The sequence below is a fragment of the Salminus brasiliensis genome, chromosome 1 (assembly GCF_030463535.1).
Source record: "Salminus brasiliensis chromosome 1, fSalBra1.hap2, whole genome shotgun sequence".
Lineage (NCBI taxonomy): Eukaryota > Metazoa > Chordata > Actinopteri > Characiformes > Bryconidae > Salminus > Salminus brasiliensis.
The window spans coordinates 34,117,879-34,142,948 of NC_132878.1; the positions used below are offsets into that span (position 1 = coordinate 34,117,879).

General features: G+C 43.5%; 1 protein-coding gene across 3 annotated transcripts in view; it reads right to left on the reverse strand.

Moving 5' to 3' along the window:
* Window positions 1-20,586, reverse strand: part of tab2 (TGF-beta activated kinase 1 (MAP3K7) binding protein 2) — a 44,538-nt gene extending 23,952 nt beyond the window's left edge. For 2 of the 3 annotated variants that reach the window (XM_072678248.1, XM_072678265.1), the window contains exon 1: window positions 20,226-20,586. The gene's annotated coding sequence lies outside the window, so the exon portion shown is untranslated. Of the gene's footprint in view, window positions 1-9,811; window positions 9,833-20,225 lie in introns of those variants that run through there. The other variant, XM_072678257.1, reaches the window with a different exon arrangement.
* Between the last annotated feature and the right edge of the window lie 4,484 nt (window positions 20,587-25,070).

The following is a 25,070-nucleotide window of genomic DNA, read 5'->3' on the forward strand; positions in this document are numbered from 1 at the left end:
TCAGATCACTTAGTTGCATGTGCATTTGCATTAGCCTCCTCCTTGGTTCTGTAATGGACTCTACGGTACTGCCACACTATTTAGGGTGGAATGCACAGTTTATCTAAGAAGCTAACTTGAGCTTTTGCGTTGGCTGCTAACTGTTAAGATCGGCACACTTCTCAGTTCAAATAGAGCTCTGTTTAGTTTTCCTCACTGGAATAAGGTCCCAGATTAACTCTCTCTGGGGTAGCTTTCCAAAAAAAATGAGACGTTCGCCTGCAGCAGCTATGGATCATGTCTATCAAAGAACGCCACATGGCACCCTGCTACAGCAAACCTAAGGATCGGAAGTGGATCGGAACTTTAAAAGCCGCTACCCGGCATAAAAATGCCTGGATCAGCTGCCGATTCAGAGTCACTGGATCAGATCAGGACATCCTTAGTAAAAAAAAAAAACACTAAAAGCTTTGGGAAACCTAGAAACCCAGCCTAGTCAACAACGGCAGTGATGAACAGCTTAGAAGTCGACAAAGGCAGATAGTAGCAGACAGCGGAGTGTTTCTTCACCTGACAGCATATCTTCAAAAAAAAAAAAAAAAATACTCACTAAATCATTATTTACAAAAACTTAAATTAACAAACTACAGCAATCTTACGTCTCTGCAGCAGCAGAATAGCAGGCCATGGTAGCAGGAAACCTCGAGTGCGATTCACACATGCGCAGCTCAAGTTTTATTTATTTCTGGCTTCCCTAGCTGCCCAGTCACCATTGCTGCCTACAGTCCCTAATGAGGGCAGTGAGGAATAGTCCAGAAGCCAATGAGGGCAGTGGGAAATGGCCTAGAGGCCAATTAGGTCCATGAGAAATTGTATAGAAGCCAATGAGGGCAGTGGGGAAGATTCTAGAAGCCAATATGAGCAGTAGTATACAGCCTAGAAAGCCACTGTGGACCATGCAGAACAATCTAGAAGCCAATAAGAACAGGGGGCACACTCTGGAAACACATGAAGGCTGTGGGGAACTGTCTAAAAGCTAATTAAGACCACAGGGAATGGTCCAGATGCCAATAAAAGTCAAGAAGCCATCGAGGACAGTAGGAAATGACATAGAAGCCAATTAGGTCCACGGGGAATGGTCTAGGTGCCAATCAGGGCAGTGGAGGACATAGCAAAGGCCAATCGTGGCAGCGTGAAACGGTGCACCAGCCAATTGAAGAACTGTGGTATGGTGGGACATGCATGTGCCAGCCAATGAGCTCTTGGGGAGGACTATTTTGGTGGGTGGGGTCCAAATAAAGCTTTCAAAACAGCTGTTTCTGGGATATTTTCTGACAGCCTGTCCCTCGCTCTCTCTCTCTCTCTCTCTCTCTCTCTCTCTCTCTGATCCTGTCACCAGTCTGTGGGTCAGCCAGTCTGAACGTCTCTTTCCATCTGCCTAACGACCAGATTCCTTCACTGCATGACTGAGAGAGCAAAGTGTATTTGTTGGCCGCAAAGTCATGGATACGACCCCTGCCAAAGCACTTCCAGGTCTAAGAAGTGAAGCTGCCCTGTGGCTGTGTGTGACTCCACTAAGCATAAAGCATTACAAAACTAAAAATGACAAGACATACAGTTGTAATACATAATGCTACATCAAGACTAGCAGCTCTGGAACACAGCATCAACAAATCGTTGTATGATCTAAATGAAACTCACTCACTGAAACTCACTACATTAACTAATATGCGACTTTACTAGAATTTACTAGATGCTTCTGTTACATCACAGACATAATTCTTGGATACTCAAATGTTACATCATTTTAAAAAATAGATTAAAAATAAATAAATAAATAAAAACACACCTCAATCCAATCTCAGCCATGTGACCACATTCCTGAAATGGTTAACATCCACTAGCATCAATTTAATTAAATTCTCATATCTTCTCTCTGCATGCCACAGTTCAGGAAAGCTGGACAGTTTGGATGAATCCTAGAGGAATGTGGTGAATTTCCCTGTGAATGGAGGCCAGTGCAAAGCCACACGCATTAGACACATACCGCTCATGGCTTCTTCCGTCTGCAAGCTCCGCCGCACCTACCTCTGTGGCATGGCACAGAATGGCATGGTCCTTGCTCCACAACTCATGGTTTGGATATACGGTATTTTCCGCATATTCCATTCCAACATACTGAGGACAGTCCAGCCCAAAGTGAGACTGTCTAGAGCAAAAAGGTCAGCCTGCATGGTGTACGGGTGTAACGATTCACACAATTTGAATTTGATACAATATTAACTACTCTGTTAGTGCAAAGCTAATGCATTAACCACAAACTAATAGGTTAGCTGTGATCAAACACGATGGCTCCGTTAGATAACTGCAATGAAACTTCAGGTTTGGTGTTGATGTACAGTGGTTCACACTCTCAAAGGATATTTTATTTTTGGCTACTAATGACTTAAAATCATTTTTTATAGCACGCTATGATTTGTTTCTCAACAGCATGTGCACATTAGCATCCTTCTTTAATTTCTAATGAGATATAAATCAAAAGAGAAGATGTGGTGGGAGTGCATTTCCGTACATGGTTTAGGAGGAACGGACAGAAAGTGGTGGAAAACAGACCAAAGATATCTTGGGGAAAAGCCGCTCACATGTAGTCAAAGCACTGGAACTAGAGGTTTTCATGTTCCACTGTAAAAATCATTCCACTCTACAGATGCTCCACTGTTTTGTTTTCGTTTGAGAACGCTCCTTCCTGCTGTGGGCTTTCAATAATGTCTGCTAATGCGGTCTAGAACATGCCAGAGGGAGCTCTGCTAGAACAGTACAAAATGCAGAACTGTATCAGAGTTAAAACAGCCTATATGCGATCCAATAAAGTATAGCAATCCCTAAATGATGCCCTCTGCAAGTTCCTCTTTCTTTGCCTACTCAGTCAAAGTTCATTCAAAGTTGTCCCTATGGCAGAACTGATTTCTTCTTTTTTTGGTTTAAAGAAAAAAAAAAAAAAAAGAAAAAAAAAAAAAAAAAAAAAAAAAAAAAAAAAAACACACTCACCCCCATGCCACTTCCTGTTGTGTGTACTGCAATGTCACAATGAGCATGACTGGGACATCACAAAATAGTAAAGAGCATAATTAAGTGTCAATGACTAAAAAAGGTTCCAACTAGAGCTTCAGCTGTTAGTCTGAAAAGTCCTGTAGTAAACACACACACACACACACACTTATATGTGGACTTGCATAACAATGAATTCCCTGCTCCCTGCTCAACTCAGGTACCACTACATGTAGAACTACACAAGCAGCCATCCATTCAAGAGTCCCATGCATTTGTCTCTCTTCCAGCTGAGAAGCAGCACAGTGTCCTGGAACGTGAACGTCTACCCGCATCATGACATGAACAAAAGCAAAAGCAGGCCAGGATGCGTTTGGGTTGTGCAGCGAGTGGGACATGGTGCTGCATGGGCATGCTGGGCCTGCTTGCGGTGTGTCAGCGAGGGGAGAGAGGGCTGTAGCGGAAATGCTTGCAGCAGCTGCTAGGAGTATTACTCCCCACCTTGAGGCCAACCAAAAGACAAATGGCAGCCAAGTCACATGGCGTGCCTATCGAGAGACACCATTGGTGGAAAAGCAGTCCAGTCCATTGGTGTGTGAAACATTCATCTAACATATGTCTCTTAGCAACAGAGGCCGAGAGAGGAGCAGAGGCATAGCATAGAAGAGCATACTTGCTGTGGCAGACCAAAACCACAGATTTTAGAAATCAGCAAAAGAACCCGGCGAGAATTTCTCAAAACTGCTGTAAAATGGACAGACTCTGCAGACGGTATATGGAGCTCACTGAGTTTATGTGCAGGGACAAACCTTTAGGATGATGCGGGCCTGTCGCGATAATTCCATTATCAAGTGTGAGTGTGGTATGCCAGTTATTAAAAATGCTGTCCATGCATGCAAGCAGCAGTAGTTGGCATGCCCACACAACACAGTTTGCTGCAAGCACTACTCCACTTCCTTCATCTTCCACTTAGCCACTGTGCCACATGGAATCTACTGTAAAATAAGCTTGGCCTAACCGAATTTGTGGTGCTGATATTTTACATTCACTTATTTTCTATTCATGCAGCGTGGCCCCCAAACAAGAGGTCAGCCACAGTAGAGAGCCGTCAACCACGGCTTCACTCATTTCACAGTTTTTAACCGTTGTGGCTACTTTGTGGGCAACAAACTGACTTTGTGCAAGTGCCCACGGGACTGGCATGAGTGAGATTGGCATAGGCAGGTGCAGCTGTGTTGGTGCAGCCAGTAGAGGCCTGTCCTTATCCTCTGCCCGGCCACGTGCCAAGCCATGCGCAACGCCAGACCCAACACCACAGCATTCCTGTCTGCTAAAGCACTGTCCAGCTCAGAATGCAATAACAGAACCTGACAGCATTACCATGAACAATAGATCTTCGAACAGCGCAGACTCAAGACCAAATTTTAGGTTAAATGATAACTATAAGAACGGCAAGCAACTGACCCCAGGATATGAATACATACTGTGTTCACAGCAAAGTTGTTTTTATTCATTTATTCATATCTTTAAAAAAAGTTGGCTACTTAAACTTTTATATTTCTTTCGTAGTTATTGTGGAGCCTCTCACCATTATACACAATGTAAAGAACTACCAGATTCACAAAATGTGAACAAAAACAAATACAAGGATAACAACAAAAACTGTGGCTAATCAGACATAAAAGTTTCTGTAATATTATAATTACAATATTACAATAAAGTCTTTTATAAACAAAACGCTGACCTCCACAGTCCCCCTGAACTGTCATTTTGTAAAAACATTCCAGACTGTAAAAAACGTAAGTTGAAATCTTCTTACAGCCTTTCTTCAGATATTCGGGCAGCTGCTTAGAGGAGCCCATGGATGCAGTGTGTTAATGCATTGAAGAGTTAAACAATGTATAAAGCTTGGAAATTTAATGGCAATTGGTGGAATGCTTTAGGCCTGATTTGCTATTCAAAATCTAAACCGATGCAACACTTGGGGTGCCCAAACTTTTGCACAAGAAAAGATGTCATTTAGCCAACAGTGCCCAAATGTTTGCATAAGACTACCAGACTTAGTCAACAGCAGCTGAACGCGAGCTAGTTACTAGTTACTCGTTTATACTAATTTACTACTAACTGTAGGAGGGACCCTACAGGAGCAAGAAACACAAATTGTTGCATAAATGTTGCTGTAAGGTAAATTAGATCAACAACGATCAATTGTTTGTGTGAGAAAACACTCAATCTGAGCAGCCACTCCCATCTCTGCAATTAATAAAGATCTTTAATCCCGTAGAAAGCAGGTCAAAAACACTTCAGACATTCTTGCTCCCAAACACTAATTAAGAATTGAAGTGAGGTAGTACTGTATCCTCCTAGCATAATTCATATCACAGCATTTGTATTTAAGATGCAAAATCCCTAAACCTTTTGGCACCAGTAATGAAAACTCCTCGACTCATGCAATCCATGACACGGCCACAATATTATTGACACAAAATTAGTGTCTTGGTATATCGCCATGTCCCAGTCATACAGGAGTCATAGGAGGAGTACAGCATGGTCAGAACACAACTACAGAATGTACCCATCTGCTAAAAACACTAGGCACATCTGTAAAGCATTGAGCAATCTGAGCCAAGGACCTCAGCATAAACCACCACACAATCAGCAACACTACGGGCTAGTTTCCCGGACATGGATTAAGCTTAGTCTTAGGCCGAATTGCAGTGTCAATGATGAATCATCCTTGTTGATTCTTTCGAGCCTGGACTTAAGCTCACTCTGGGTCTGGTTGTGTGTGTCCAAACACCTACAGACGACCCAAAGTTTCCTCCAAAATCAAGGGTATTAAAAGGGTGTCGAAAAGAAGTGTTAGATGTCGAAACATTGCTGTGAGGATTTGACTGCATTCGTCTATAAAACACTGATGTTGGTTGATTAGTTCTCAGTCACTCCACTGCCCCACAGCCAAACATTGGGGGGCTTTATACTGCTTTAGCTGGCATGCATGAGACTGAACACCTGTGTCAGCAGTGAATGCACCTTAAAATAGGTGCATTTGCTAATTAGAAGGGGTGTCTGGATACTTTTGGAAGCAGAGTTAGTCTCAGGAACAAAGCACCACAAAGCATTACAGGGTGTAAAAGCGGGCATACTAAGCATGAGCACAGCATGTTTACCCTTCTGGCAGTTTCAAAATTGTAGCTTGCGACACCATCAGAGTACTAGGTTTCCATGATTACAACACAGGCAACACAAGACCGTAAAATAGTCATAGTGGGAATCAACACAGGTGCTGTCGAAATCTAACCCAATTTATATATATATATATATATATATATATATATATATATATATATATATATATATATATATATATATATATATATATAACACAAAAAAAAAAAACCTGGGTACACCTGAACTATCAGCACAGCGTGCCAAAGCGTGACCGCAAATGAACTGCATACAAAACAAGACATTACAATGTTTAATACTTTAAAAGTTGTCGGATTACTGCTACTTCCACAAAAAGAAACTCTGTAATAACCCTAGTAGCACACAAAGAAGGAACTCCTGCCATAACAGCTTTTAACAGGGCTTTGCAAAAATCTGGCATTTAGACATAAATTTGAATATGCATGTTTAAATATTAGTTTAGCAGCAGCAAAGGTTATGTCTTTAGATACCTTTCAATATCCCCATAAATACAGTCCCCACCACCAAGTCTATGTATTGCAACACAGACTCTTTGAATACTCATCAGGTCCTATATAATCAGTCCATAAATATAATTGATATGCACAAAAAAATAAATTCTCAGAGAGTCTCAGATACATTTAGGGGCCTGCTTTATCTTCTACTGTACTTGGGAAGAAGAACGAACGAATGAACGAACGAATGAAAAAAAAAAAAAAAAAAAAAAAAAAAAAAAAAAAAATCAGCAAGATTAAGAAGCACTCCTACAAACTGTTAAAGTCTGATCTAGTTTCAGTTCTTAAGCTGGGAGTGCTGGAGAAGCTTTCCGCTGGCTTAGCCATTGTATACGTTTGCAGTGCTGTTGTGCAATGTGTTTTGGAAAAAGACAGAGACGGGGAAGGGAGGGATAAAAGAAGAGGGAGAAGCCGTGTCAAGGCGGCCCGCCCCCTGTTCGATGGGTTGTTTTCTAGCCTGAGGCTCGGGAGGTAGTGTTCAAGATGCTGACTGAGCTGCAAAACACAGACAAACATGCATGCGCACACACACACACACACACACACACACACACACACACACACACACACACACACACACACACACACACACACACAATGTGCGACTGTCCTGAGCCCTGATCCAAGAGGACTTCTTGAGTGACAGAGCTGGTGTGCCGTTGCCCCCGGCGATGGCTGACCAGCACCAGAACAACAAAACCAGTGGCTCTAGGCAAATCTTGCCACTGTTCACCACACCCACACAAAGAGCTTATACAGGAGGGAGACTGAGAGAGAGAGAGAGAACACGACCGTGAGCAGGATAGAAACAGAGAGTGGATGACTGGGTTGAAGCAGAGTCTGCTGAACTCTGAATCAACACCCCTGTTGGTACAGCACTAGAACAGTGCACTCTAGGCAAATCAAGCTGATGACCAGGCTGTGTGAGTTTGTGCAACATCGCAGCATACAGCAATCCAAGGATGCTGGACTTCAATGATTCAAGCGTGAGAGTCAACTAGGCAAAACGTAGTCAGAAGTGACTAACAGAGTTTGCTTGTAAGCACTGAAGTGGGAGTGGGCACTATGACTATATTTAAAACCCTAAGAAATGTTGTTTTTGTAATAGAAGTGAGCGTAGTGTGGATATTTTAAAGAACACTGACTAACCACACATTTCGGTACAGAGAGTGTAATTAGTGGAGTTTAATTAGATGCAGCATAACAGATTGTGAGTATGAAATCTCTGTACTCTACTCATTTAAACTGTGTGGCTGTTTGTATTTATACAAACACAAAGATGAGTTCAGATCAGTATCGGCTGATGCTCAGCATTAAGAGACTCAGACCAGATCAAGTTGCCCAAGCTTTTCAGGACATGACTTTTCGGTTGCTTTCGGACTTTGGTCAGTTTGGTCCAAACCAAAAGAGAAGATATGACTACCAAAAGTGCAGCGAAACCACAGTTCAAACCAAAGGTCTGACCAAAAGTCTGGACCAAATAAAGCCATGATCTGATTCTGCAGTGTGAAAACACTTTTTTGGACGGTTCGGATTTCTGGACCAATTATAGGACGCAGAGACAGGCTATCGCCACCCAACAGACAGACACCTAACAGGAAAAAGAACCGGACAAAACAGCTGAAGTCAGTTTCTCCAGAGACAGAGCAGCAAAAACTTAAAGGATTACTTGCAGTCCTGTCCTCCTAACTTGTTGCCTACAATATAATTGCTGCAGGACAAGCACGTTCATTTGGCAAATCTGAACTAGGTTTGTGAACTGTGCCTGAAGTTGGTGTAGCTGATATAAATACTGAAATATGAACAAGAAAGTAGTAACGAAATGAATCAGTTTATTCATTTTATCCGGGAAAGGCTAGCAGCTGAATTGACAACACGCCGACATCAGATGCATGTCCTTCTATAAATCAATCAGTGTCAAATATAGGAAGATTCAGTTCTTTGTAATAAAATGCAGCAGTAAGTGGTCGTTAAGCATCAATAATGCGCACAGTAGTTAATAATCGTTAACAGGGATCACAACAGCTATAAAATACATTATTTTATAATATTTTGCCCACTAGTCAAACACTTTACTACCCCACAGGGACATATTACATAGTGTGATATCATTCTAAATTAGTCACATCAAATGATTATTTTTATTACATTCCTTTTTATTTCTCCAATATCTGCTGATACCTATCCAATATTCCAGCTCTACAAACCATGCAGGACATCAGAGATTCTTTAAACATAAAAAATAATGATAAAGAAAAACAGGGACACCTTTACAGACACTCTATGCAGCAAAACAAATGCAGGTAAATGCTTTGTTTAATACTGTAAGAGAGCTGCAGAAGGGGAGGAGGGGAGCAGAAGAGGGGAGATTGTCTCACTTCTCTTCTTTCCACTGTGTGTTCCTGTTGCTCTTCCCTCCCCCGGCAGCACAGCATTTTTCCCAGGCCTTTTGGACAGCTTCCGACACCAAGTCAGACAGAGGCAAATATTAGTAAATTACGATAGCAGTCCGCTCTCTCCAGGCGGCAGCGGGTCAATCTACACACAGCGGAGGATGCAATCTGCTGAGTAAGCGCGCGCACACACACACACACACACACACACACACACACACACACACACACACACACAGTCACAGAAACTGTTTCCAGTTTGGCCCAAGTGGGCCTCAAATCTTGCGGCCAACTTACTGCACACGCCACCAAGAGAAACAGCAGAGGCATAGAATGAGCGGCTTGGGGTGAAGGATATAACAGTACAACATATATCTGCTCATACTGCAGGTGTAGTCAACATCTAAAAAACAGATTTTCCAGCAGCCCCAGAATCGAGTAAATGGTAAAAGGTGCCCTAGAATTATTTAGCATAGCTAAATAATAAGAGAGTTAATGTACAACCAAAACAGGTCTGGATAACATGCCAATTCCAAAACACCAAAACTGATCCCAAAATTAAAATACGCTCAGCCTACTGCTTTGCATAACAGATACTTTTTTAGAATATGGTGTTTTTGAAGCCTGTAAGGCCGAAGAGCAGCACATCACCAGACTATGGGAACACAACTGCTATGTGAACCAAACCTTGTGACCGCAGCTTTTCCTGTGCCAGTGTCTGCAGAAGGAGAGCTGAAACTTGACGCATGACAAACTGAAACAAGGAAGCGAGGAGCGCTGGGTTCAAAGTTAGAGCTAGCTGACCGGCTTTTACCAGCTCTTCTCTCCACAATCCACTCCCTTCTAACAGATGATGCCTCAGCTAACAACCAAATTCTATGAGAAATACACAGTATGTTGAAAATTAAAATAGCAAATATCTAACTGTGTATCTAAGTTGGTGAAATAAAGGCATCATGCAGCTCCTTTAACTGTGATGTCTCCATGGCATCATCTGCACGAGAGTGTGCTCTGCTGACTGTAATCCCTCGGGAAATCAAACCATTTCCACACAAACGACCCATGCACTTTCTTTTTTTGGAAGTAAATCGTACACAGATGGTAACCTGCGTAGCAGGTGCGACATGAACTTTGCTCAGCCCTACCCCATCTGGGCATTTTACCTCAACCAAAGAACACATTTATACATGGCTACTTTTGATTATATCTGATTTTATATTATATCTATATAAAGTGCAAGTGTAAATTCACCCAAGACTTCCCAAGAAATCCCATCACTCAAACCGCTTCAGGAGGAGATCTGAGACATTTGATCCACGTTCAAGCAGCGTAAACAGATCTGACCTTTCCAAGACACATTCAACAACCACAACCAAAACACCAATAATAATTGCAGCGTAGTGAGCAGATTTGCATATTCCGTCCCACACAGCAGTCAGATTTCAAGTCAGACTAACCGGAGACACATTTGACTACCGAGCGTAAATGCATGTGGCTAAAGCTTTATGCAGATACAATGCAGAGACTAGTCACATGAAGTGACCAGTGTAAACAGGGTCTTACTTATACAATAACATATATAATAATATATTTCTGCTATAGGACCATTTACTACAACAAAGTAAGTGAGGCACCATTAAAATGCCTTCAACAACCAAGGTGCAAGTTTGGCTCAATAGAACAGAGATTCAGCCACGGCGCTCAAAATAGCTGAGGGTGAAGCATGAGCCAAAGAATCCCTCTTACAGTCGGTCAAAGCCCCATATTGAGACACCACCGTATCAAATCAAATTTGCACTACAAAGTTGTACAATTTCTCTAAAAACACTACATTTCTCATAACTGCTTCCCTTACAGCAATATAGTGAGGGTCTCTTATCTGATGCCATAATTGCACTAGATTGTTTCCGACAGCAATGGTACTAAAGTCCGTCAAGCAACACAGCAAGGCTCTGTGTCGAAATTCAATACGTTTGTGTGGCCAGCCTCATTACTCCAATTTCACAAATTACTGAAAGACTCTGAATCATTCAATTAGATCCAAATATCAGCAGCTAAACAAACAGACTGGCAAGATGTCCAGCATCCATGTTGTTACTTCTGACTTCAGCAGCCTGCTGAACCAGTACAAGTACAAATTGCAGTGCTTCTAAACACTCATGTTTTCTAGTAGTCCTCAATATCTGAGACATATTAAACAGCTTTTTTTCTTTACGTTTTGGCCTTCTGTGCACACCAAAGCAGCATTTCAGGAGGTTTCTGAAATTGCTCTCTAGTGTGGAGGTTTCTGAGAAAATCAACAAATCAAGATGTTAAAAAAACAGGACCAAGATGAAGGTACAAGGCTGGAGCAGGAGTGCTTTAGCATACAGTACGCTTACGTTGAGCTCATAATGCTTATAATGATCATCCCTCTGCTGTTTGTGTTGCATGGTTTTCCCATGTACTGCATGAAAGTGAACGCTAGCGGGGTTTATCATTAACTTGACTACGCAGCTACAGGGAAGAATCAATACAGTAAAACCCTCAGAAGTAGCGAGTACACAATGACTGCATATTGAACATAATTTACCAGAGACTGCATCACGGAAAATCGGTGCAAGTCAAGAGATCACACCCAGAAAGAGGAAAGGGGGGGGGGGGAACCTGAAGATCGTTTATGCACCAATATGTTGATCAGAGTCATTTAGAACTACAACAAGACATTTTCTAACATAAATATTTTTCCATCTTTAAATTGAACTGAAAGATGCTCTCTTTCTAAATAGGCCTCTTCTGACCACACAAGCCTCTCTGTTTTTAATTACAGTAAATGTAGTGTTCCAGCTGAGGTTCCTCTGTATTAAGCAGGCTGGATGCTTCTGCTACCATCTTTCTAAAACAGTAAAAGCATGTGAAAAAGGGATGTGGGGGGGAGGGGGGGGGGGGGGGCGCGCATTTACTACCTTAAACAATTTTATAATTTAGCTACATTTACAATTAACTCAACATTAACTGCTATTGTTTTTTATGAGGCTGTTTTGGAAACCGGGAATTCAATCAGACTATTAACCAGTTTGAACTGATTTTCTGTGGAAATGCAGGAGAGTTACAGATGTTAAGCGAACGGATTTGGATTGAGTGACACAGCTAAAAGTGAGCTTAAGTGAGTGGGGAATGCGTTTCTGCACACACATGCTCTGAATGACGCCGTGGGCTATCGTTTAACTCACGATTCTTTCATTAGGTACTAAATGCCGCTCCCTAAGGAAAAGGAAGAGGGGAAAAAGTAAAAAAAAAAAAAAAAAAAGTATACAGCAAGCTCTCCGTGTGTCTATCGGATTTTGCGGCAGCAGTCAAAATTACTCGCCAAGAAAATAACAGACAGGGCTGTAGCCTGCAACTAAAATGGTTGCCAGCGCCACCAAAAATACACGTCGGCACGTTATTTTTGATCTGGTTGCTACATACCTGCGACGGCGCATGTGAAGTCCTAATTTTTGCAATGTTATCCACAAGATCTCGTTAGCACCTATAAAGTGGCTACTATTTATTCCCCTTCCTTTTAGAAGCCAGTGGAAGCGATTTAGCCGGGAGTCCTGCAGCGATGTAACTAGTGAGCTGTATAATCACGAACAGTACAAACAGCACAGCTGGGAATTGAAGCTGAACCCCGCTGCACTCCAGCCACCACCTCCCCTGCCCCTCAGAACTGCTAAGCAGTACCTTCACCAGGTGCAACTGCGCTATTTACTTCTTTCGAAGCGAAGGCCAAGCGTCACAGTTGGTAGTTTTCTTGCAGTAGGTCATTTGCGCGAGGGAAAGGAGAGAGAACAAAGGAGAAGTTGACCTGCATGAGTACGACACCCCCCCTCTGAGCAGCGATCACTTTGTTCTTTTTTATCCACCCGCTCTTCTTCCTCAGGGCAAAACGACACACAAAGGTATAATGACACCTTTGTTGGCGAAGAGAGCTGAACCACACTCGGGCAAAAAGATTCACATCAACAAAAAGGAACCCGATCCCCGACCACTTTAACATCAAACGCAGCTGAACAGAGCCCACTTAGCTGATAAGAGGTCCAAGCTTTTGGTTTGCAGTCTCGAAAACAGCACACTGACTTTGTGCCTCACAGTACACACAGACTACACTCCTCAAAGCTGAACTACTGAGGTGGGCTTTGTGTTGATATTCAATCTGCATTCGTGCTCACGCGTGTGGTTAGCCTAAGCGCACGTTTTTCTACAGCCGATTTAGTTCAGAATAAATCTAATGTCAAAAACATGCTGACTGGCCAAAGTGTCCACTATTTATGGGTTACCAGACCAGTAGCCAATCTAATGCAAAAATATGAAGAAAGTAAATAATTTACCATCAAACGTGGAAGAGTTTGGGGATATAGATTTTATAGATACATTTTTGAACAGGTATTGTGAGATATGCTTTCCATATCACAGAGCTTTGGTCTACAGCATGTTTTATCACAGCACGTTAAGTCCTTCTTAATTAGATTACAGTGTGCAGTATTTTGATCTGTACAGAAGCAAATCAGAGAAAAAAAACGATTACAAGACACATCATGCATCGTAAAAATGTCTTCAAGCTTCATGATGCATTTCTGCCACATAGTTCACCTCTATCATTTTCTTACACTTCTAAAAATGACCGGCTTTCTGGCAGTACACTGGGGGAAACAGAGAACAAAAACTTTCGGGAGCCTTGGGTACACTTGCCTTTGCAACAACTTTTACAGTCGTAGCAGATTATAAAAGGATAGGGCATTTTGCGCTTCCTAACAGGATTTTACCGAAATGTTTGAGGCAGATTATTATTACAAATGCACTAAGACCAGAATGCAGCTGCTGCATCATTTAAGGTGGAACATGAAATTAAAATAAGAACCTGCCTAAAAAACAGTTGTCATTGGCTAATGACGGGACACATTCAGATTGAGTCTCTGACAAGTATGTACCGCTTGATGATGTGCATAAACGGCTCAAAAGTGAAACGTTTAATATACTCAAACTGGTCTGAAATCTCCAACTGACATCTGCAGACTAGATACAACCAGCACAGGCTCAGCCAGACTGAAATCGGGGCTAAAACCAGGATAAAAATCACAGGTTTAAAGTGCAACCCCAGTTTGAAGTGCATTATACTAGTACGTGCCTGTGATCAATACACCATTAACTGTACTTTGGGCTACAGCTGTCACAACACGTTGAAACGGGTCAATAGTCCATACCACAGAAAGGTAGGAATCTCCAATAACTGCTAGTCTAAAGTAGCATTAAAAATGAATGGCTGCTTGACAAAACTTGGTTACATAATGAACCGTTTAAAAATAAAATAAATGGGGTGCTAAAATAATGGGGATCAGTTATAAACACAAGCGTTCATAAAAAACAAGGCAGTAAAGGACCTAGACCTAGTGGTCTCTTAATATCCTAATATCAAAACATTTGACACCAGCAGGAAGACCAAAGACAGCCAGGATGTCTGGAGAGAAAGGACATTCTGATAAGGACGACAACAAGTGAAATCTGAATTTCACAAAACAAGTCAATCACAACACTGAACCGGGGGTCGATGGAGTTTTCCCCTCTTTTTGGCCTAATCCCCTTCTTGACTGGTGCCACTCTATGGCAGAGATTGCACTGGTATTCCAACAATGCACTTCTTATCTACTCAATTCACAAATGCAAGTGTCTTTCGTCCGCACTCCAAATGCAGTATCTCTTACAGAGACACAGATAGCTTAAGGCCTAGCAGAGTGCAAGTGGGGGAGAGAGAGAGAGGGAGAGAGAGAGAGAGAGAGAGGCACTGGCAGGGGTGTCAGATACGCCAAACCCACAACGGAAAAATAAACACTCGAGCGACAAAAGCAAAAACACTATGACAGATATAAGGAAGCAAATAACATCTGAAGGACTTAATGACCGAGCAGCTCTCTCTCGCTCCAGCTGCCCCCAACTGCTCGACTGAAGACACAAGCTGCACGCTCTGCGGACGACAAACCTCAAAACTGGTTTTTCAAGAGGCTGAGGATCGCAGGCTTGGCAGTAATTAACCATAATATTTTGAGACTCCCTCCCGACTGCTTAAAGACACGGGAGGGGGAAAAGGACTCCATGTGTAACCGAATACAATGTACCCTCACACAGTCGTGCAGCTTACACTCCCAAAGCTAACAAGACTTCAACTTCTCCATTTGTACTGGTTGGCAAACTTGGCACATTTCAGTCCCACTCAAGTGTGGCAGGGGAGAGGGGTGGGGGGGGCTACAAATGGAACCTGCTAAGGCTAAAGAAAAGCTCCCCTTTTCCAAAGTCGTACAGCCCGTAGGCAGAGTTACATCTAGAAATCAAAAAAGTGAAAGAGTACTCTGTAACAGAGAAACGTACAGAGGGACAACTCCGTCGTTCCTTCGCAGCTTATTCATGTCTACCCATTGCATGGCATGCTTACCTTGCATTGTTTTAGATTCTGCCTTATAATTCAAGCATAATAAGACAATTTCCCCTTATATTTGCACAAAACTACAACCGATCAGAGTCATCTCCATTTTTGCCGTGTTTCACTTTTCGTTCTTGTCACCAGAAGTTTGGAGCGGTCCAAAAGAAATGTTCCAAAAGACTTGAAATAAACTCCAAACTTGTTTTGGAGATACAAGGTTTTCCATGACAGCATCGATACGTACAGCAAAACACAAGTAACTTCTTCATTACAAGCGGGTACAGAGGGGTATTTCATGGCGATGAACCGATTTTTTGCGATGAACCAATACTCCTGTAATATTCCTGCATGGCCTCAACATGTAAAAGTCCCTTACTATTTGGACATGACATTGCTGGCAAAATGCAGTGAGAGTCAAGCCATTAGCTTCAAGAGCCTGTAAATTCTTATGCAGGACTACAGAATGGAGCTCAAAGTGGAAACAACTGAAAAGGGCTTAAAATGCTGCTTAACTAGCGATAAAAGTAATTCCTTCAGGTTATTGGTGTTGAAAGTCTTTAAACTGCTTCCTCCACAAGACACTTTAGTTTTACACATTCTACAAGTATGTGGGTTTGAGTCAGATACGGTTTAAAAATAATAATAATAATAATAATAAAAATATAATACAACAAAAAAAGACTAACTGAGCAGCTCAGCACATGGTGCAGAGTACAATGCTGGCTTTAATGGTGTTCTGCAGTCATATGAGAGTTCCATCTAGCGGGTGAACAAGGAGCTGCAATATCCAGTGACTGAGGAGCCTCATGCAAAGCTGCTGCAATCCTTAACTCAGCCCTCAAGATTGGCTAATTAGAGAAATAACTGTCAATTGTTACCATTATCTGGCTAAAAATCAGCCGACAGATTTTCCCTTCTCTAGTATTTTATCATCATCATGACGCTGAATTTGAACAAAATAAGGGTCCCATATTTATGAAGGCCTCAAAATGATGGCTACAAGTCAAGTAAAATTTAATGCAGCATGAACGAACAGCTTAAAACAAGCCTCTGGTTCTGAAACCTTTGCTGTTGCTATGAAGATCTTCAATCAATCTAGGTTGAGTATCCCAAAGCATTTTAGCACAAAGCTGATTCTTAAATGGTGCGAGCATCACACCGGTTCAGACGATCTTAACACTAAAAATGCTTTTGAGAGACTGGACCCAGGATGGTCTATGACTACTATTGTGATTAGACCCACACAAACGTCTTCCAATCACTGGTCACAATCTATAAAACATGGTCAAGTTCAGAAGACTGAACAGGTATGACCATATCGACCCCAGGTCCCTGACAAACCTCTGGCAGTGAACAAAACTACACACCGTGGAGAATCCTATCAAGAGTAAAGTGGGCGGAAAGGCGGGAGGTAACGCACTTAGATGTTCTAGTTAGGTCTGTCTGTTCTTGGCCGCAAGGAGCTGGTGCGACAAGATTTCCCTCCAAACAAGCTGGAACACACCAAGTTTGATTAGTTTAATCGGTTGTGCTCAGAGTCTTCAACCAATCTGATGATTTGTGTTCCTGGCTGGAATGAACCACACCTGCAGACAAGCCAGTCCTTGGTGGATAAGACTGGACACTCCTGTTCTAGATGCGGAGACATTTAGGGCTGCTTTTGTTCCACGGCTGGCACGGCACACATTAAAAAAAAGTTCTATTTAAGGCAGTTATTTATCTCAGCCAAACCAACACACTGCAGCCCGCATTCAGAATGGAAAAAGACATTACACTCCAAAATACGTGCACTGTTACACCCCCCAATAACAGCTGACCTGCGGATCCTGAGGATGTGAAAGGTGGTTTGATGCACTGCTACCTCAGAGCACCAGAGTGGCAATGCTGAAGCAGGTTGCGGCGCAGTGCAGCCGCGCATTCGGCATGCACTTAGCAGTGCGACTGCAGCCACAGCTGGTGCGAGTTACAGCTGTACACCTATAAACCCTTTGCTGTGGAGAGCAGCTCTGTTTAAGGAGTGTACCGCAGTCTGAGAGCAGGGGACACACAGGCCCATATTCGCCAGTCAACACGACAGTAAAACTCCCGTCTACCCAATCACACTGATGTAATTATGAATCCACAGTATAATACAACAAACAAGCCTTATCAATCAACCAGGACACTGTATGGTTGATGGTATTTTTCCATGTTCACATCTGCCGATACATAAACAAAACCAACACATACTCCTTTTAGAATTACATTTATTGTAGGGTGGGCAACCCAGCACCCCTGCTCTACTTACTCGTTATAGGGAGAATAGCTACTCCGTCATTCCTACTCTGGACTTGGCACTCCAACAACTGCACTATTTAACTCTGATGGAGCTGGACGACACCTCTCGTGAGAATCTTACTTCTCTGTGTCAATCAACATACTTATTTTGCTCTCTGTATCCCTCAGGTTGTAAAAGGCACTTGTACAACATGATTTCTATGGAGTATTGGAGTACAAGTGAAACACAGTCTCCGCCCAGTAGCAAACTGCATAATGTTGAATGAACACAATATTCTTTAATATAATTAAAAGCTTAATTAAAAAAATGAATGTTTTAAACTGTTCAAAAAAACGCCTAATACAATGCTTAAACAATCAGAAAAGCATACTGTTAAAATAACGATAAAATATCAGATCGCACATATTCAGATACTGGCAAGTGAAGCATAACGGTCAGCACAATAGCCCAGTGTCCCCATCTGAAACAAAAATAAACATCTTTAAATCCTGATCTTATATATGGGTCAAATCCAAACCTGGGCATTTTCTAAGGGATTCTCCGCCAATACCAATACTCCGTCCCTTGAAGCACCAAAAGGAAGCAAGCTTGTGGAGTGTCCTCTGTTACCTAAATCAAGTCCAAATGACACAGATTACGGAAGAAGAGTCAAATTTCTGAATACAAAAATAGTGTGTACAGTAGGGTTCCTCAATGTTCACCCACAACAAGTTGTCAGCTACCGTCATATTGGTTACAGTAGTCACAAACGCACATAAACAAGGGCCTTTCACATGGGCCAAAACATCATCCAACAGACGTCTGACTCACAGAACAATCACTAATGCTGACAAGAGCACACATACCATTCATTACAGTGCGATTGACATGTACAGACGAGATTGCGCGCACAACCAATTAGGCTAAGCCCGAACAGAAGAAAACCCGAATCAGCTGGACAGAAGGACACAACACACATCATCTGACTGAGCAACAGGCGCGCAACAACACATCCGAACATCCTGCAACGCCAATGGAAGAATATGGCACACCGTAAAAGTTGCCAGGTAATGCAACTCCACGGCACGTTTCTCCTCAGACCGCCTCCCAGATCTAGCCTCATTGGTAAATCGTGCAATAACCCAGACTCTGTCCCAACAGCGTGTGTTTAACTGTGAACCAAGTCATGGGCTCAGGACATTTTCACGACACACACCACAATCCCCTGCTACTCTTCGGTTTGTCCTGTTCAAAGAAAGACTAAAAAGGCACAATGAGTATGATCGCTTTTCGTGTATTAGAATGGGGTCATTAACAAATCATTCACAATGACCATTTCTGTGATGCTCATAACAGCACAAAGTCATTCACCCGATAACAATACAACGTTGGCCATTACTCAGATGAAGCAGCTACTGTAAAGGCATCAAATTCACCCTGGTTCACTGGTATGTATAATACTCAGTGGGAAATCAGCTTCATCTGCAGCTGAATTAAACAAGAGGCCATCACAACCACGTACAGATGAATGGCTTGCTTAGTAAGGCCTTGGTCCAGGAACGAAACAGGCCAGGCCAGGCCAGGACAGTCCAGGCCAGGCCAGTCTCAGCAGCAGAGCCCCGAGTGATGCAAATCACTACAGACCACCAATCTACAGGACTACTGAAATGTGCAAGCTGCTGTAAATCTGAAAGCATGTTCCCCTGTCTCCCACATGTCTGTGTGTGTGTGTGTGTGTGTGTGTGTGTGAGAGAGAGAGAGACAGAGAGGGTCTCGTTCCTCGGTCCCTTCAGTCCGCAGTATGTTTGCTCTGCAGCGAGCGGAGGGGGAGGGGGAGCGGTGACAACCAACTTCACCAGTTCCCCAAAGGCACGGAGACAGAGGTCCACTGCTATCTGCGCACTCCGTGGAGTATGAACACGGCTGGCCGTCTCACCTCAAACACACACATACACACACACACGCGCTATGAAAAGATGGGGCTGTTAAACTGAAGGAGCTCACGCTGACCAGCGACTCTCCGAGGAAAACCCCCTGACCGTAGTTTGAAAAGTAACGTAGCTAAAAAGACCAGTCCTCATATCGGCTGCGAGCCCAGCCGCTCTCCTCTCTCACTCGTGGAAAACGCAAATCCTCCTGAAAGCTGGAAAAAAAGTCAAAAAACTTGAGCCAACTAGCCAGCTAGCTAGCTAACTATCACCTGAACTTTTTTTCTCCTCAGCTCATGTCAGCCAGGCGACGGAGAGTCGCTCTCACTCACTCACACACACACACACACACACACATACATACATACACGCACCGAAACGGCCTTTTTCACCCGAATTATCCGCCTACCACATCCCCCACGGAAAAAAAGCCCGTGATAAGCGCCTTACAGCCTGACCCCGGAGCTCCGTGACTCTTACCGTGTCCGCCGCCGCTCCCCGGGCCGCCTGCAACACCCGCGCCGCCGCCGCCGGAGCGCGGAGGAGGAGGAACTCGAGGCTCGGGGGGCCGCGCTGGGACCCAGGCCGCTCCTGCTGCTGCTAGCGCGGGCTGCCTGTGGACGCTGCTGCTGCTGCTGCCGCCGCCGCCGCCGCCGCGCCCGCTAGCCGTATTCACCCGCACGGGAGGACAAGTTTTCTTTCTGACAGCTCGTCTTCGGGGTCTTTTTTTTTTTTGTCCCCCCACCTCCGACTCCCCTCCCTTGTTTTTCTCTCCTTTTTTCTACACCCCTTTTCTCGCTTCCAGCGGATACGAATCAAAATACTGTCACACAATATGGCGGTCGGACAAACGAGCGGCTATCGCGAGAGGAGGCGAGAGGAGGCGAGCGAGAACAGACCCCGAGTGTGCGTGTGCGTGCTCGAAATGCCGAGTAACACACACACACACACACACATACACACACACACTGCAGTGTCTCCGTACTGATACCGATACAATAACAAGTCATATGTGATCGTTACACACACTAATGAGATCATATCATAAAGATCACGTGGGCTTACATGGGTTGCAGGTGGGCATGAACACTGAGTGAGTTTGTACATGTGTTTTTATTGGGACCCAGTCGGGCTTCCCAAATTGCCCCCATAGTTACAACCCACCTTAATCACACATGGGTCCCACCTAGACCCCGTAATGGGGCCCATGTTTAACTCCTCCTGGTCCCATCACTGACCCTGGTGGGCATCCATATGGGGGGCAAAACTTTCTGGTTCCCTAGTTGGGCTGCCCGTACAGGCACCACAAGGACATCGCTGGGAAATTAGTTCAGCCTGAAAACAGCATGGACCTGCTTGAACACAACATATGCTGCTGGATTTTGCTGGATTGGTGACGATTTATCAAGATACCAGTGCTCAAAATGCAACAAATGCTGGTTTAAGCTGGTACTGGTACTGGTGTGGTGCTGGTTAACCAGCATACCAGTGTTCATAACACATAACATATGCTCATCATGTTGTCACTGTCATACAAAAAAAACTATTTTGATTTTCTGACATAATGTGAGTCTGACAGCTGCTCTTTATATTGAGCAGGGCTAAACTACTATAGGCAGGGTCGGGTGTATTTCTAGGGCCTGTGACTGATCGGGGCCCTAAAACATGTATTCATTGAGTATCTTGGCAGAATTGGTAGAGGTGTGGGTACCCAGTGGAATATATTTCTATGGGGCAAATGTATGGTAATGCATTTCAGTCTTTAAATGCGTACAGTCCTAGTAATTCCGTTTTTAAAAAATGAGGACAGCTCGTTTTTCTGTGATATGGGCTTTTTCAGTGGAGCTGCTTTGGTTGGGAGATTTCGCAACGTTGCCATCTTGGTCTGAAGTACTGCACTTTGTAATTTGACGGAAGGCAGCGCAGTTCAGCGAGAACTTCATGTAAGCTGAGGGCATGAGATAGTGGGTGCCTTTGTAAAACCACCACACACTCACTCCTTGGTGGATGGGGTGGATGCGTGGCATTTGGCATTCTGCATCTGACTCACGCGATCTGCCTCTTTCTATCTCACACACACACACACACACATACAGAGTGACCTATTGACACCACAGCTTGGGGAAAGAGAGCTCACCCCCAACCAAGGGGCGCTAAACCAAAGAATGCCTTTAGTAGTTTGTCTCATGTCAGCGTGCACACACACACACACACACACTCAAACTCATATAGTTGGAAGCACACACATACAATAGAGCTGACTCAGCAAATCCCAATCCTGAGAATTCTCTTCTCACACACACACGGACACTAATTCCGTGGAACGTGTGTGGGAGGCAGCGATACCCTTTTACTCTGTATCTCACACATACACACACACACACACACACACTCTAGGCATAGCGCTGGCCTTGCCCCAGCCCTGTATTTGATGAGTCACGCTCTGTCCTCCCAACAATGAAGCTTTTGAACTGCGTCTCAGCTTACTGTCCAGCACAGGCTGTCCCGAGCCCAGTGGCCACCCGCATTCACAAAGCATCTAACATTCACTAAGCAGCTTAGCCCAAACGCAGCCCACCCCTGTGTGTGTGTGTGTGTGTGTACCATCCTCACACAGCTTCACTATAGGTGCGCTTAAAACCACATACCATTATAGCCTACTATACAGCACTGTACTACAGCTTAGTCATGTCCAATTCCCACCTATTAGCAGGAACTACCCATATCCTACCTTATCTTACTGTACTGCCCACTGTAGAGCTTTGTCCTGACTCAGCACATCTGAAGCCAGCAGTGACCTGGCCGTTTAGGACTAGATCCAGGACTCCAGTACAATATGACAATATGAGACACCTAAGTAAATACAAGGTAAAATTAAGGTAAAATTCGGTTGGGTATGGAGGCATCCAGGTATATAGCATGTGCCCATAAATGTTGCAGCTGGGCCTGTAGATCCTGTACACTTGCAGGTTCCTGAAGCTGGTGTCCTAGCCGGTCCTATAAACACTCGACCAGGCAAGCCAAGAAAGTATTGCTCCGCAAATGTCATGTTGCTGGCAGAGACATTCCTGGGAAACCCTGGCCGTGTATGAGCGAGCATTATCCTGCTGAAACATGCCAGTTGGATGCCCTGCCATGAGCGGCAACACATGGCTGCAGGATATCCTGCACATATCGCTGAGCTGTTAGTTTCCCTCGTATCACTACTAGGGGTGACCGACAGTCGTATGCGATGGCTCCTCAGATCATCACACCAGCAATTAGAGCAGTGTGTCGCAAAAGTGTCCTCTTCACATATCCCAGTTTAGAAAGCTGGGGTCAGAGCACAGAGTCATGATACAGCAACCCTGAAACAGGGGGGACTAAGTGCTTTGTACAAAGGGCCTAACAGTGGCAGTTTAGCACACAAGGTTATTTGAACCTACAACCTTGTTATCAATAACCCAGCACTTTAATCACTAACCACTGAGCCACGACCGCCCCACTCCCACAGATTCATGTTCCCATAGCAACATCTGCCAATTAGCAGACAGACAAATGTTTCTCCAGATTATCTCCAGATATTATCTTATTTCATCATAATTGTGTTTTATTACTAAGTACTGAATCCACCCCTATATTATTTGACCCCTCCTCTTGTTAATGAGCACCATCTCCACAGACTCCACACTGCAGGGTTAGTAACAGTGTTACAACAAAGCCTTCCCACATACATTCAACCAAATTCCATGCAAAGATTCATCAGAAAGTTATTATAGATGCCAGGTAAATAAAATAAATGTACATGGTAATGTGCTGATCTTAGCTCTTCACCTATAAGTATGTTTAGGGAGTGATGGCCACAGCACTGCCCACTGTAGTGCTTCTTCCTGATTCAGCACATCTGTTTCAGCTCTCAAAAGCCTTGATAAGGTGAACCAACTGTGAGTGAGCAGGAGAAACAGTAAACCCTGCAGTGACCCAGCCCTCTGGGACGGGACCCGGGACTAAGACGATCACAGGCAGGGCAACATCCGTTCCAGGATTTGTGCTCTCATGCTAAAACTCTTTGTGAACTGACGAGGCCTTCGATAAGAGGTCACACATCTGGGGAGGACAAAGATTGAGGCATGTGAGGAACAGTCTCGGAGCAAAAAAGTCCTCCTCATCCTCCTCTGCAACTTCTCCACGTGGTTTGTGGGAAAATTTAAAATGCTTGGCATCATTCCTGAGCTGATCTGGCCGTCAGAAGACGAAGGATTCGAAGGAATTGTTTAAAAAGCCTGATCAGGAGCTGCGGAGCGCCAGCCACCCCCGGATTAGATTAGAGATTACCAGTGGAGCTAATGGTAAACACACATATTGTGAGCTTCACTGTGAGAGAATTCATTGTGAGGGAATTTAACTGCTTTACTGTGGGACTCTTTGTCGTTGCAGTGCCACAAAGTGCAGTGTTGCCTGACGGGAACTTTAAGAGGACCACAAAGCCTTTTCTTTTACCCAGTCAGGCAGACAGACAGAGAATAAACATCTCATTCAATTTATGATGGGCTTGACAGTTATCTAGTAAGCTGAACATCTGAACCACAGTCTATTAGAGCAGCACTCTGACTCAAGGAAGCTTTATGAATAATAAAGAAGTAGAATAACAAAAACATGGAAATCCAGACAGGCTATCTGTCTGATATTTTGTCCTTCTAGTCAATTAACCCTTTAACGCCTGGGTTTGAATTTATTTAAGATATTTACTCAACATTTTGGAAAAGCCCTTTTGGGAAAGTATGCAGTTGTTTTTTCACAATAAGTCATTATTTTGAGTCCCAAATATGGAAACGAAAGTCCTTATTATGAGTCACCAATTTGGGAAAGTAAGTCCTTATTTGGAAAACTAAGTCACAAATTTGGGAAAGTAAGTCCTTGTTTTGAGATGCTAAGTCACAAATTTGGGAAAGTAAATCCTTATTTTGAGATGCTAAGTCACAAATTTGGGAAAGTAAGTCCTTATTTTGAGATCCTAAGTCACAAATTTGGGAAAGTAAGTCCTTATTTTGAGATGCTAAGTCACGAATGTGGGAAAGTAAGTCCTTATTTGGAATGCTAAGTCAGAAATTTCAGAAGGTAAGTCCTTATTTGGGATACTAAATCACAAATTTGGGAAAGTAAGTCCTTGTTTTGAGATGCTAAGTCACAAATTTGGGAAAGTAAGTCCTTCTTCTGACACTGACCTTTTTTTATTTTAGCCATTTTCATTTAAATGGGTTTCCATGCTGAGTTATTTTCTAATAGCTACCTTTACGTCTACTGCAGTCATGGCTTCATCTGAATACTGACAGTTTCACTGGAAGA